Genomic DNA, 12,451 nt, shown 5'->3' on the forward strand with positions numbered 1-12,451 from the left:
TTCTTCCAAGGAGCAAGCGTCTTTTAATTTCCTGGCTGCAGTCACCGTCCTTAGTGATTTTTGAGGTCATAGTTCAATGCATTCACAGAACACCCACTGTGTCTGACCCTGTGCACTCAGACCCTGAGCTCCTTCCTGTCTTGTAAGGAGGAGAGACAGAAATAGCAGAAGCACAAGGTGATGAGTCCTGTGGTCAAGCTCTGTGTTAAGGGCATGAGAGAAGCACTGGGGAAGGAGTAAGCCTGCTGACCTGGAGGGGATTAAGGGAAAGAGATGCGAAAGAAATGATAATCAGGACAGCATCTGCTCATCCCTTCTGTGACTACTTAGGCATCACCTACTACATGCCAGGAAGTGGGTTGAATCCTGGGTATCCAGGAAATAGGCAGGATCAGTCCTTGTCCCTCTTATGCTCAAAGTCCAATGTGGGAAGCAAAGAAGCCCGAAGACTGGTGTGCAAGTGTAACATAGAAAGTGCTACAAAGGAGAAGTCTGGGATGCTGAGAAAATGAGTGATGCCCATCAGGGAGGCTGGGGCAGGTACTGGGCAAGGATGGCTTTGCTAAGGTCTGAACCACAGCAATCATGTGGTAAAGGTGTCTCAGAAGTCTCAAAACTTAGACTAAACTTATCTAAAGCACTTTCAAGTAATATGTGTGGTGTATTTATCTTCAACTCTCCAATACCTTTTCAGATGAAGTGCCTCTAAATTTCCAGCAATGAGTTCAGTTGTTAACACTTGATAAAGTGTCCCCCCTCCCCAAAGTCTGGAAACACAGGAAATAATGTGTTCACTGTGCTTTGTTTTTGCAGATGAACAATTGGAACCATTGCTTTCCCTGAAAAGGCCCTGAAAGGACAGTGTGGCTGGATGTAGCCGCAGGGTGTGTGGAGGGTGATGGGGGTGACAGGAAGCCCTTGAGGGAGGTGGCCCCACACCCGTTGGGCTGGCTAAGCCACGTCAATGGCTGGTGTGTGCAAAAGGGTCATGGAGTTTCAAGCAAGGAGGGAATAGGCTCCGTGTTTTATAAAGAACATTGTCAGTGGGGTGAGAGAACAGATTGCCGAGAATGGGAGCAGGAGGAGATGATTATAACCGATGAGGGAAAATGGCACCTGGACAAGGCTGAGGGTGGTGATAGCAGGTGGGACACGTGGCCTGACTTGGGCGTTCTTCAGCTGATGCGGTAGCGGAACTGTCAGGCCAAGGGACCAAGGACTGTCTCTGGGCTGTGCTCTGCTCCTTGTCTTCTAACCCTAGTCTCCTCTCTGGTGTCCAACTCTGCTTTTATATATATATATATATATATATATATATATATATATATATATATTTTTTTTTTTTTTTTTTTTTCCTGAAATAGGAATCCCATCCAATAGTCTCTAAGACTCCCACCATCTCTCCTGGGGGTATGAAGCATCTTATTCAGCCCCAGGGCTCTGTACCCTGACTGCCCAAACCTTGCCCAGCTCTCAGATCCACCCTGCAGTCCTTGTAGAATCCCTTTGGTTATGACAACATCACACACTTCCAAAACCAAGGCTCTCTGGCAGTGAGGGCACAGTGGAACCTCAGTCAGCAGTTATTAACTCTGCTGCTCTGGGTATATATTTTCTTCACGGTTCTCACCTTGCTAACCTGGCATGCTCAGATGCCCTCTAATAGATGTAAGTACTGTTTTGTACAAAAAGTGTCAGATTCCAGAAAATAATCTGCTAGTGGAATGTGACTTTATGACTTAAACCTGGCTTAAGGCATGATGAAATAGAGATCTGTATTTCCCCCAATTTAATTAATTGCTTTAAGTAACTTGTCCAGGTTGGAGCCTCTTCCTCCACCCTGCAGAGTATGCATATATGGTGTGGAACTGGATATTGAGTATTAGGGGAAAATTGGTAGTGTTTACCTTCAGAATCAATGTTATAATTAAGGTTGCAATTTTGAACAAAAGCACCAATAGGTCATCAATACAGAAACGATTAAGGCACTATGGTTATTAAAAATAATGAAGTGATGCTTTGTCAGACAGACTTCCTGAGTTGGAAGAATCCAGAGATGGGTCATGTGGTTGAGTTTCTTCACTTTAGTGATGAGGAATCTGGGACCAGAAGAGGCTGTGTCTTGCTGGAGGTCAGACAGTTGGTGAGATCAGGACCAGAACCAATGTCTTCTGACTCCCAGCATGACCCCCCACCCCAGTCAGGTATCCCATATAGAAGTCCTTGCAGGTAAGACTGAGACAGCGGTTGACAAGATGTACACTATGTCCTCATCCTGGGCTCAGGACAGCCTATGCCTCTCAGCCCCCTGACACCCCTGGGGATGTGACTGAGTTCTGGACAACAGAGTGTGGACCTGGGTCCTGAAGTCTCTCTTGAGGTCCTTCGTGTTCTCTCTCTGCTTGCTCACTGGCTGGCCAACGCACAGGGCCCAGGGAAAGACTCCAGAGCCCCTGGGACTGCAGAGGTGGGAGATGTTCCTGAATGACTGCTGGCAGGGCACCTTGCTGACTACAGCGAACAGTGGAAGAGAAAGAAACCTTTGTAGGGGGAAGCCACTGAGATTTAAGAATTATTTGACATAGCACTTAACCCATCCTGACTCATACAGGTGACAAAAAGCTAACATTGGTATATAACAAATATGTGATCCATTTAGCAGGTCTCTCGTAGTGCAGCTTCCACCCAGGAGGGGTTTAGCTAAGTGCTCCGGAGTGCAGGTTATGGGACCAAACAGCCTTGGTTCAAATCCTGACTGCTACTCACTGTCTATCCCACTGGGCAGATAACTCAGCTTCTCTCTCTGGGGCTCACTTTCTTCATAGTAAAATGAAGCTGATAATAATAGGCTGTTGTGAAAACAAGTGAGTCAGTAAATGTAAAACCTCTTGGTAACGCCTGGCAACAGACGTTACCTTATTATCTGACCCCAAATGAATAGGCCAGCCGAAGAAACACCCCAACTCCTTAGCTGATGCTCATTTTGTTTGCGTTTTTAGAGCTTGGGATGGTTCTGGAGCCGTGACTTTGATTCTTTGTTGCTATTGTTGTTTAGTCACTAAATTGTGTTTGACTCCTTTGCTACCTCAGGGACTGTAGCCCACCAGACTTCTCTGTCCCTGGGATTCTCCAGGCAAGAATACTGGAGTGGGTTGCCATTTCCTTCTCTAGGGGATCTTCCCAACCCAGAGATCAAACCCATCTCCTGCACTGGCAGGTGGATTCTTTACCACCAAGCCACCAGGGAAGTCCCGTTATGTCCTCTTACTGTGTTATTATTTGAAAGCTACCCTTTCATGGGGGAGCCCTCTACCCAATCTCTACTTGCCTGGGTGCCACCATTCCTTAGCTCTCCTTTAAAAGGCATTTTTTCCTCCTTCCCCTAGTTTTCCTGTAGTAAGGGGGCTCTTAACTCCATTCCATTCATCATTCTTTTTCAAAGCAACCAATTCAGAATTAAAATACAGAATATGAGGATGGGGATACTGTCTCTGGGGACCTCATATCCCTGGGAAGAGTGTGACATGAGCCTCTGTCCTTCCCCAAAACCAGACTGTCTTTCTGTTGCACCCCCCTTCTTCCTTCTGCATTCCATGAACTCCTCGTGTGAGTCAACGCTGCCCTAGGCACTGCAAGTGGATGTAGTCAGGAATGATGCAGGTATGGTGAAGTCACTTGTTTTCCACAGGGAGAAGGTGGACGCTAAACAGGTACACAAACACGGAAACCAAGAGATGCTATTGATACTGTAAAGGACCCAGTCAGCACGGCCTCTGAGGAGGTGACTGAGCTGAGGTCTGAGGGATGACAAGGGTCTACCTGTGCACAGGTGGGAGCAGCAGGGTGAAGGCCCGGACATGGGGAAGAGCTTGGCACAGTCTAGGAGGGAGTGGGAGCCTGGGAGCACCAAAGGTGAGCAGGGAGTTCTGGCGCCATGAGCACAGAAGGCAGAGGGTGGAGGAGCAGAGGAAGGATCGGAGGAGCAGAGGCGCCCTCCTCTTCACCCGCCTTGTCACTGCATTTGTCCAGGCCCCCAGACCAGTCTCTAGTTTTCCCTTTCTTCAGTTCATCTCCTAAAATTAGAATGGGGTCATGCTCCCCCATCATGAGAACATCATGAGAAACGCTGGCCTGGAAGAAACACAAGCTGGAATCAAGATTGCCGGGAGAAATATCAATAACCTCAGATATGCGGATGACACCACCCTTATGGCAGAAAGCGAAGAGGAGCTAAAAAGCCTCTTGATGAAAGTGAAAGAGGAGAGTGAAAAAGTTGGCTTAAAGCTCAACATTCAGAAAATGAAGATCATGGCATCCAGTCCCATCACTTCATGGGAAATAGATGGGGAAACAGTAGAAACAGTGTCAGACTTTATTTTTTGGGCTCCAAAATCACTGCAGATGGTGACTGCAGCCATGAAATTAAAGGACGCCTACTCCTTGGAAGAAAAGTTATGAGCAACTTAGATAGCATATTCAAAAGCAGAGACATTACTTTGCTGACTAAGATCCGCCTAGTCAAGGCTATGGTTTTTCCTGTGGTCATGTATGGATGTGAGATTTGGACTGTGAAGAAGGCTGAACGCTGAAGAGATGATGCTTTTGAACTGTGGTGATGGAGAAGACTCCTGAGAGTCCCTTGGACTGCAAGGAGATCCAACCAGTCCATTCTGAAGGAGATCAACCCTGGGATTTTTTTGGAAGGAATGATGCTAAAGCTGAAGCTCCAGTACTTTGGCCACATCATGCAAAGAGTTGACTCACTGGAAAAGACTCATGCTGGGAGGGATTGGGGGCAGGAGGAGAAGGGGATGACCGAGGATGAGATGGCTGGATGGCATCACGGACTCGATGGACGTGAGTCTGAGTGAACTCCGGGAGGTGGTGATGGACAGGGAGGCCTGGTGTGCTGTGATTCATGGGGTCCCAAAGAGTCGGACATGACTGAGCAACTGAACTGAACTGAACATGCTCCCCCGCTCAGCCCACATTTGGCTCTTCGTCACTTGTACGATCATCCTGACTCCTTAGCAAGGGGAACAAAGCGCTTGTGAGCTGGTGGTTGCTGCTCCCACCCCAGCCTCGTCTCCCCCACCGCCTCCATTGCCACACTCCCTCAGGCTCTCCCAAGCATCCTGCTCTCTTGCACTGCCACGTGCTCTGTTCCATCTGCCTGGAGCGGCTTCTCACCTCTCCCCTTGGTGCATTCACAGGGGAACTCCTTGTCCTTCCAGACTCCACTGGGAGGTCTTCTGTAGCTGCCAGTCCTCTGCCCGAAAACCTCCCCAAACCCATTTCTTTCTCTTCTGAGCTCTCCTGGAGCCAATAACCTACCATCACAGCCCTTGTCTGACTATATTATAATTGTTTGTTTTCTTTGAAAAATTAAAAGGCAGAACAACACAAAGAATTACACACACACACACACACATATATATATAGAGTATATGTCTATGTTGAAGAGCTAATCACTATCTCAAAATATGACCTTAATTGGACACAGCATTTTTGGAGATGTATCAATAAATTAAAGATGAGTCATACTGGAGTAAAGTGGATCTATAATCCAATATGACTGGTTTCCTTATGAAAAGGGGAAATTGGACATAAAGGTGGGCTTGCACAGAGGGAAGACAGCATGAAGGGATGCTGAGAGAAGATGGCCATTGACAAGCCAAGGAGAGGCGCCTGGAACAGATCCTCTCTTCATGGCTTTCAGAAGGACCCAACCCTCCTAACACCTTGATCTCAGATTTCCAGCCCCCAGAACCATGAGGCAACCCACTTGGGTGGTTTAAAGGGCCCAGCCTGCGGTGCTTCATCACAGAAGCCCCAGGAGGCTCATGTACGCCCCCTGATTTCACAGCACTCCCACCCCTCAGCACTCCCATGGCCTCTCTCTCTAAAACATATCCCACATGTGTCCACTTCTCTCCATGTCATGGCTAGCTTGCCGTCACCCCTCGGCTGGATTACTGCTCAGCTTCCTAACCATTCTCTTTGGTTCTGCTGTTCCTTGTTTATGGTCTCTTCTCCCCACATGAGCCAGATCACATTGCCCCCACCCACCACGGCTTCCCAATGCCTGTGGAGTCAAACCGACTCCTTGCCGTACCCCAGACATGCCTCCATCTCTAATCTTGTCTTGTACTCCCCTCCTCACTCACCATGCCCTGGACACACCTACTTCAGAGTTGTCCACCCTGCAGGAACTTGTTAATTCCATCAGTCCATTTTCTCTGAGATCTTGGCATGATCAACAGCTTCATAACATGCAGAGCTCCACACAAAGGCATTTCTACTTACTATAACCTCAGATGTTAGCTCAATAGGAAGCCTTGCTTAACCAAGTCATCCGAGAAGCCAAGCCCCCAGTGAATCTCTCCCACGCCATCCTGTCTTACAGCCCTGGTAGTTCTTCCTACTCTGAAGTTTCTCATTCACCTGCAGTGATCTTGTCACTGTGGCGTATGCATTTAGGGACTGTCTGCCTGCTCTGCTAAATGAGTTCAGTGAGAACTGGGTCCTTGCCTGTTTTATTCTGTTTAGATGCCCAGAGTTGAACATGTCCCTGAATGAATGAATGAATGAATGAAATGCTGATTAACTCAAGAGATCTTGAAAAAAATGTAAATTAGTCAATCCAGGCTTTGGAGGAGAGAGCCAGGGTAATGAAAGGCATAGAGAAGAGGCCATCAGTCACATCTGTGGTCAGACTTTGATGACAATTACCCACCATTTAGCCCACTGTCCAGACAGATCCCTAGCCAAGCAACTCTTTCAAGGAGGAAATAACGATCAAGAAACTCGCATATCACTGAAAGCAGTAGGGAGTGGGGAGTATGCTTTATCAGGTCCCAAATAATCATCTACCTTCCTTTTGCTCTGTTACAAATTGCTCATCGTGGCTGTGACTTTCTGATAACAAGGGATCCTTCCCTAATTACTATATGTTCTATTTCAGGTTCAGCAGAAAAGAAAATTAAAAAGCTCCATTTCACTCCAGGTTCAAATCAGTCGATCTTTCAATCAATCAAGTATTAATTAAGCTATGCTAGGAAATACAGTGGAGGAAAAAGACCTTCTCTCTACTCAAAGATGATGCGTAGAGAATAATTAGAGAATAATTTAAGGACAATGAAAAGAGTTTAAAAGGGTTTTCATCTGGGCTTTCTTTGACTTTCTGTTAAGTCTCTAGCTACTTTATTCTTCTTTATTCTTTCTCTCTCTTCCTTTCATTTCTCTCTTCCCTCCCCTAATTACATTGTCTCCCAAGGATACATGTCATAGACTCTCACAATAATTAGTCGTTTTCAGTCACTCTTAGGAGTAAACACTAAAAATCATGTCTCGCTGATACTCTGAAAATTCCAACAGTGCCAAATGTGATTGAATATAATATCCCCAGCCTGTTAGCAAGTTATAAACTTCCTCATATTTATGTCCCTAGATCATCAAGGAAACTTGAGTTTTCTTCTCCTCAACCAAAAAACAACGAAGTCAGGACTTTTGCCTCCTTCACTAATACCAGCTTGGAGTCTAGGCAACATCCACTTAAGCACTTTGAGTTTAGTTTTCTCTTCCGTAAACACAAATGTTAGCTATTAGCACATTTCTCAGAAGGCGAGGTGTTTTTTTCCACTGTACTACATTGTTTTATTCCTTATACCCCACAGAGTCCCTGGCAGAAAGTGGGCTGGCAGTATTTGTTGAATGGATGAATGAATGAATGAGTGAGTGAATGAATGATATGTATAAAGATAATGTGTGTAAAGCATATTGCCTAAGTACACTTCACACAGTGGGAGCCTTAGAATTGCCTTGAAAACCATAGAGCACTCTATTTATTATGCTACTCATTGTGTGAAAGGTAGAAACAGCCATTCATTTCAGAATTCATAGAGCTTTTGCAGAGTTTGATCACTTTTACTGTGAACTGGTTTAAGAAGTGAATCAGCCAATCTTAGGAGTCAAGGCAGACTCATCTGCCTTTCCCCTGCTCTCTCATTAATTTTATTCCCATTCATTCTCAGCTGCCGCCCCTCTTTCAGCCCTGACATCCAGGATCTAGTTTCTTAGGGCTACCTTGTCTTGTCCATCACTATCAACTTTCTCCTCTTCATTTAAGCTAGAATGCTCACTTGTTTTCCTTTGACTAACCTCTTTTAACACAGAGACCTCAGAGGCCAAAGCCTCAAAAACAGAGGGTTGGCATAATGTCTTATCACCTTTCACAGGAACAGGGAATGATCTGTTGAATCCAAAAGCCACCGTTGGTTGTGTTCTTACTAAGTGCCCAACTCTGTGTGTGTAATCAAGGCTCAACAGACAGGACCTCATTCAAGAATGCAGGAGGTGGGTCTTTTAAATCCCCATTATACAGATAAGGAAACCGAGGCTATCAGAGACTGAGTAATTTGCCCAAGGCCATGGAGCTACTTTTCACTGTGTTCATAGGGTTCTTGAGGCAATAATACTGAAGTGGTTGGCAATACCCTTCTCCAGTGGAGCACGTTTTGTCAGGCCCTGACTAGCAGGCACATGCCCTCCAACTGCTCCATGTTAGCCAGACGACATGTAGTCATGTATGGATGTGAGAGCTGGACCATAAAGAAGGCTGATCGCCAAAGAATTGATGCTTTTGAACTGTGGTGCTGGAATAGACTCTTGAGAGTCCCTTGGACTTAAAGAGATCAAACCAGTCAACTCTAAAGATAATCAACCCTGAATATTCACTGGGAGGACTGATGCTGAAGCTGGAGTTCCAGTACTGTGGCCACCTGATGGGAAGAGCTCACTGGAAAAGACCCGATGCTGGGAAAAACAGGGTGAGAGGGACGGGAGCAACAGAGGATGAGATGGTTGGATAGCATCACAGACTCAAAGGACATGAGTTGAGCAAGCTCTGGGAGATGGTGAAAGACAGGGAAGTCTCGTGTGCAGTTTGATCACTTTTCATGTGAATGGACAAAACTTGTAGTTCATGGGGTCACAAAGAGCTGGACATGACCGAGCCACTGAACAACAACAATGGAGCTACTAAAGTGCAGAAGACCCTGCTGTAAATGTTATGCTCTAGAACTGCCATTCTCCAGAGGACTTCCGTCTCTGGACCCTCTGTTCTAGGATGAAGGGGTATTCACCAATCATTCACCTGTCAAGCATTTGAAAGCCTGGCATGTGTGCCACACTCTATGGACACACCCTTGATGAACTAAGATACCTCCTGTGACCCTAAGGGGCTCACATTTTAATAGGACCGGAAATATAAGAGAAGTGCAGTATGTCACACATGACAGTGAGTGCTGGGGGCCTAAAGGCATAAAACTCCTTAGAGTGCTCACTGACAGCCCAGGAGCTATATCCAACCCTTAGGTACTTCTATTTTATTTAATTTTTCCTCCTCTGATTTCATATACAATTCTCATTCTTTAGTGAGTCCTAAAATCGGGGTACACTAACCACCCATATCTGCTGGAGCATTAGAAGGACCGATTTTCCTCTAACCTGTACCCCAGTCCCCACCCTGCAGGCTTCATCCAGTCCTGACACCTACCTGGTCCCTGGAGGCATATTAAACTTTGTAACCCCAAGACCACACACTCCCGCCAGAATAGGGACTACACTGCCTATTATTTGTGCTGTCATCTGTGTAGCCGGAAGCCAGGCAGGGGGCTTGAAAAAGAGATGAGGACGAAAGGCAAGCCTTACTTTCCAGCTGTCAACCTCCAGTTTGATGGATTGATCTTGGTTTCTGGCTAATTAAACAAATGATAAGGATGAGGGATGTTTGCAAGAGGAATGAATACAGATCCAAATGTCCCAAGCAGAATATAAAAGGCTGACAGAGGGGTGCGGTGGAAAGAATATTAAGAGGAACCAGTTCTAGTTCTGGGTTCACTTGTCCTCCAAGCTTCTGACCTTGGGCAAATCAGTTAAGCTTTCTGAGTCCCTTTTTCATCGGAGAGCTGCAGCTATTAGCCATCTCAGACATCTGTCAAGACTTGTGAACAACAGACAAGGTACGTCAAAGAACACTGTGAAAACCGCAGTCTAAATGCAAGGTAGGGGCATGTTCGAGGATTGTATTCAAAAGCTGAATTACAGCTAAAATTAGAACCCTGAATTCCCTTCTTGATGCAGCCCTCCACCCTAAAACTCCTCACTCAACCCTCTCACCCTCCCTCCATCCTCACCCCCGCCTGCCCCAGGTCCTTCATGAATCATAGTCATTAAGGGCCACGTTTCCAATTTGGAGAATTTATGGGCACACACTCTGACACCATGCAGGCTTGTGTTTGCCGTCTGTATATATCCAATCTGACCACATCCTGATATTAGTGCTAATAAAACCTGTAGTCATGGTTACAGTGACATACCTGGGTTATACTGTTCTTATTTTCACTCTTCCAAACTATTTGGTAAAAAATTTTGGAGCCAATTTTGGTGGGTGTGGTAAAGTGCCGAAGTACAGTTTTATTTTTGGAAAGTGTGAGTTGAGGCTCTGAGGTCATCTTGGAGTTAGAAGCGGTTGGGGAGGGGCAGTGCTTTCTCTGGTCCCCAAATAAAGGGGACACAGTCTGTGGCTGACTGCTATAACTGATGTTTAACGTCATATCTGCTTAGAGGGAAGGTATGTTTTTAGAAAAAGCAAGAAGACAGCCAAGCACTTGTGTGATTCAGGGTCTCCCACAGGTGGTAATTAAAAAATAGACTCTGGATTTAAAGTTGCATCACTCTCTTTAATATTAGAGAACTCAGAGTTTGGCAAACTGCAGCAATTGCTGAATGACTGACTTATTTATTTTCCTCAGTGGTGGTGGGGGAGAGGTTTATAGGCTGGAATAGTTGAAAACTAATGGGGTGGCAAAAATATACAATTATGCAACTCAGAAGCAATACAGATACAATTTTATTTTCCTTTCCATTTCTTCCCTTCATTTAATGTTAACAAAAGTTCAGGGCAATTAAAAGCTGAAAGCTACCTTGCTGTAATATTAAGGCTTAAAATGTAAAGGCCAAGTCATAGAGGGAGTGAGCAGAAATATTCTCATTCCAGTCATAACTCACCCCTGTGGAATGCACAGTGTGGAAACAGTTCAGGTTCGTCAGACTTTGGGCCACAGAGGGAGGGTAGTGCGGAGGAGTTGATGTTACTGGGGGATGAATCTTCACTTCCTGTCTGTATGCATTTATATCTGTATCCCCAACATCAAGTGTGGATATAGATGTATTTTAACCGTTTTGATAAATAACTGTTGGTGAACGTAGAAGATATATATGAATGTGCTAAAACGTTGATGGAGCACCCACCCAGGCAAGTAACACCCCCTTTTTTGCCTCAGTACCCTCTTTCTTTGATACAGGTGACATCTGCTCAGTCTTATCAAATGCAGTTTTAGGTACTTCTGTTTAGATAGATTGCTATCGCTAAGTCCTGTTCTAGAGGAATTCTGGAACTGCCACTGGCTTTGCTTTATCCCTGATACCTTCAGTTTGCCTGCCTTTGTACCCCCCCAACCCCATATCAATGTCTTTTCTTCTCCACCTTTGAAATGACCTTCCCAAAGGAGGCTGCAGGCATTGCCCATGAGTGATTTGGGAGTATGGATGGAAGAAACTGCTTAAGCTGGGGATTGTGGGGGTAGGAGAGTTCCTAAAGAGTGCGTGCGCACACACACACTTTCTTCCCTCAGCCCTACCCCGTCTTCCCTATCCACCACTTCTGCTCCATCCTTGCCTAGAGACCTCAAAGTATTATGGAAGACACTCTGGAAAGCATATGAGGCCAATGGGAGGTGGGGGAGATGGTGGGAGAGGCCAGGGAACTCTGACCTTCTCTCCCAGCAGGCTCTACACCAGCCTTAAGCTTTATCTTTCCTTAGCAGCCCTATGTGTGTATGTGTATTTTATCAGCCCAGTGTATGTATGTATATATATTTTATCAGACCAACCCTCAAAGTATCAGTATCTTGAAGAAATAAGACATTGGGTGGGAACATTTTGATAGGGCAAAACGGTCAGGATGTATAGTCCTTCTTCTGCTAGTCAGAAGGCAGGAGAGGGTCCCAGAGATGGGATTTGGCTTGGAGCAGCCAGAGAAGGGCCTGGGAGTGCCCTTGAAGTGAGTACCCTGCTCTGCTTCTCAGTGGCCAGTCTATGAGGCTCTAGACTCCTAGGCTTGGCTTTGAATAATATATGGTTTTATTTGTTTATACTCTTGTAGATTTTCATACAAGCTGAATTCTTGGCTAAAAGATAGCTTGGGAACATAGGGGAAGTTCATGGTGCTATGAGAAGCCAGTTCAAACTCTTACCTGTGACTTAACGTGTGTCCTCAGGAAGCTCATTCAGTCGCTTGGGGCCTCGATTTATCTCCCAAATGGGGGAAATCTGGGAAGAGACACAAGAAAGTGATAGCATGGTCCACCTCTGCAGAAGGGTTGGGAGG

The 12,451-nt window shown here is 45.8% G+C and overlaps 1 long non-coding RNA gene across 1 annotated transcript in view; it reads right to left on the bottom strand.

Annotated features, from left to right (window-relative positions):
- LOC128061464 (uncharacterized) overlaps positions 1 to 12,451 on the bottom strand; it is a 37,218-nt gene that overhangs the window by 6,712 nt on the left and 18,055 nt on the right. Inside the window, exon 2 of the long non-coding RNA XR_008200734.1 lies at positions 12,318 to 12,393. This is a non-coding gene — a long non-coding RNA (uncharacterized LOC128061464). The remainder of the gene's footprint in view (positions 1 to 12,317; positions 12,394 to 12,451) is intronic.

This window comes from Budorcas taxicolor, chromosome 16, assembly GCF_023091745.1.
Source record: "Budorcas taxicolor isolate Tak-1 chromosome 16, Takin1.1, whole genome shotgun sequence".
Taxonomy (NCBI): Eukaryota; Metazoa; Chordata; class Mammalia; order Artiodactyla; family Bovidae; genus Budorcas; species Budorcas taxicolor.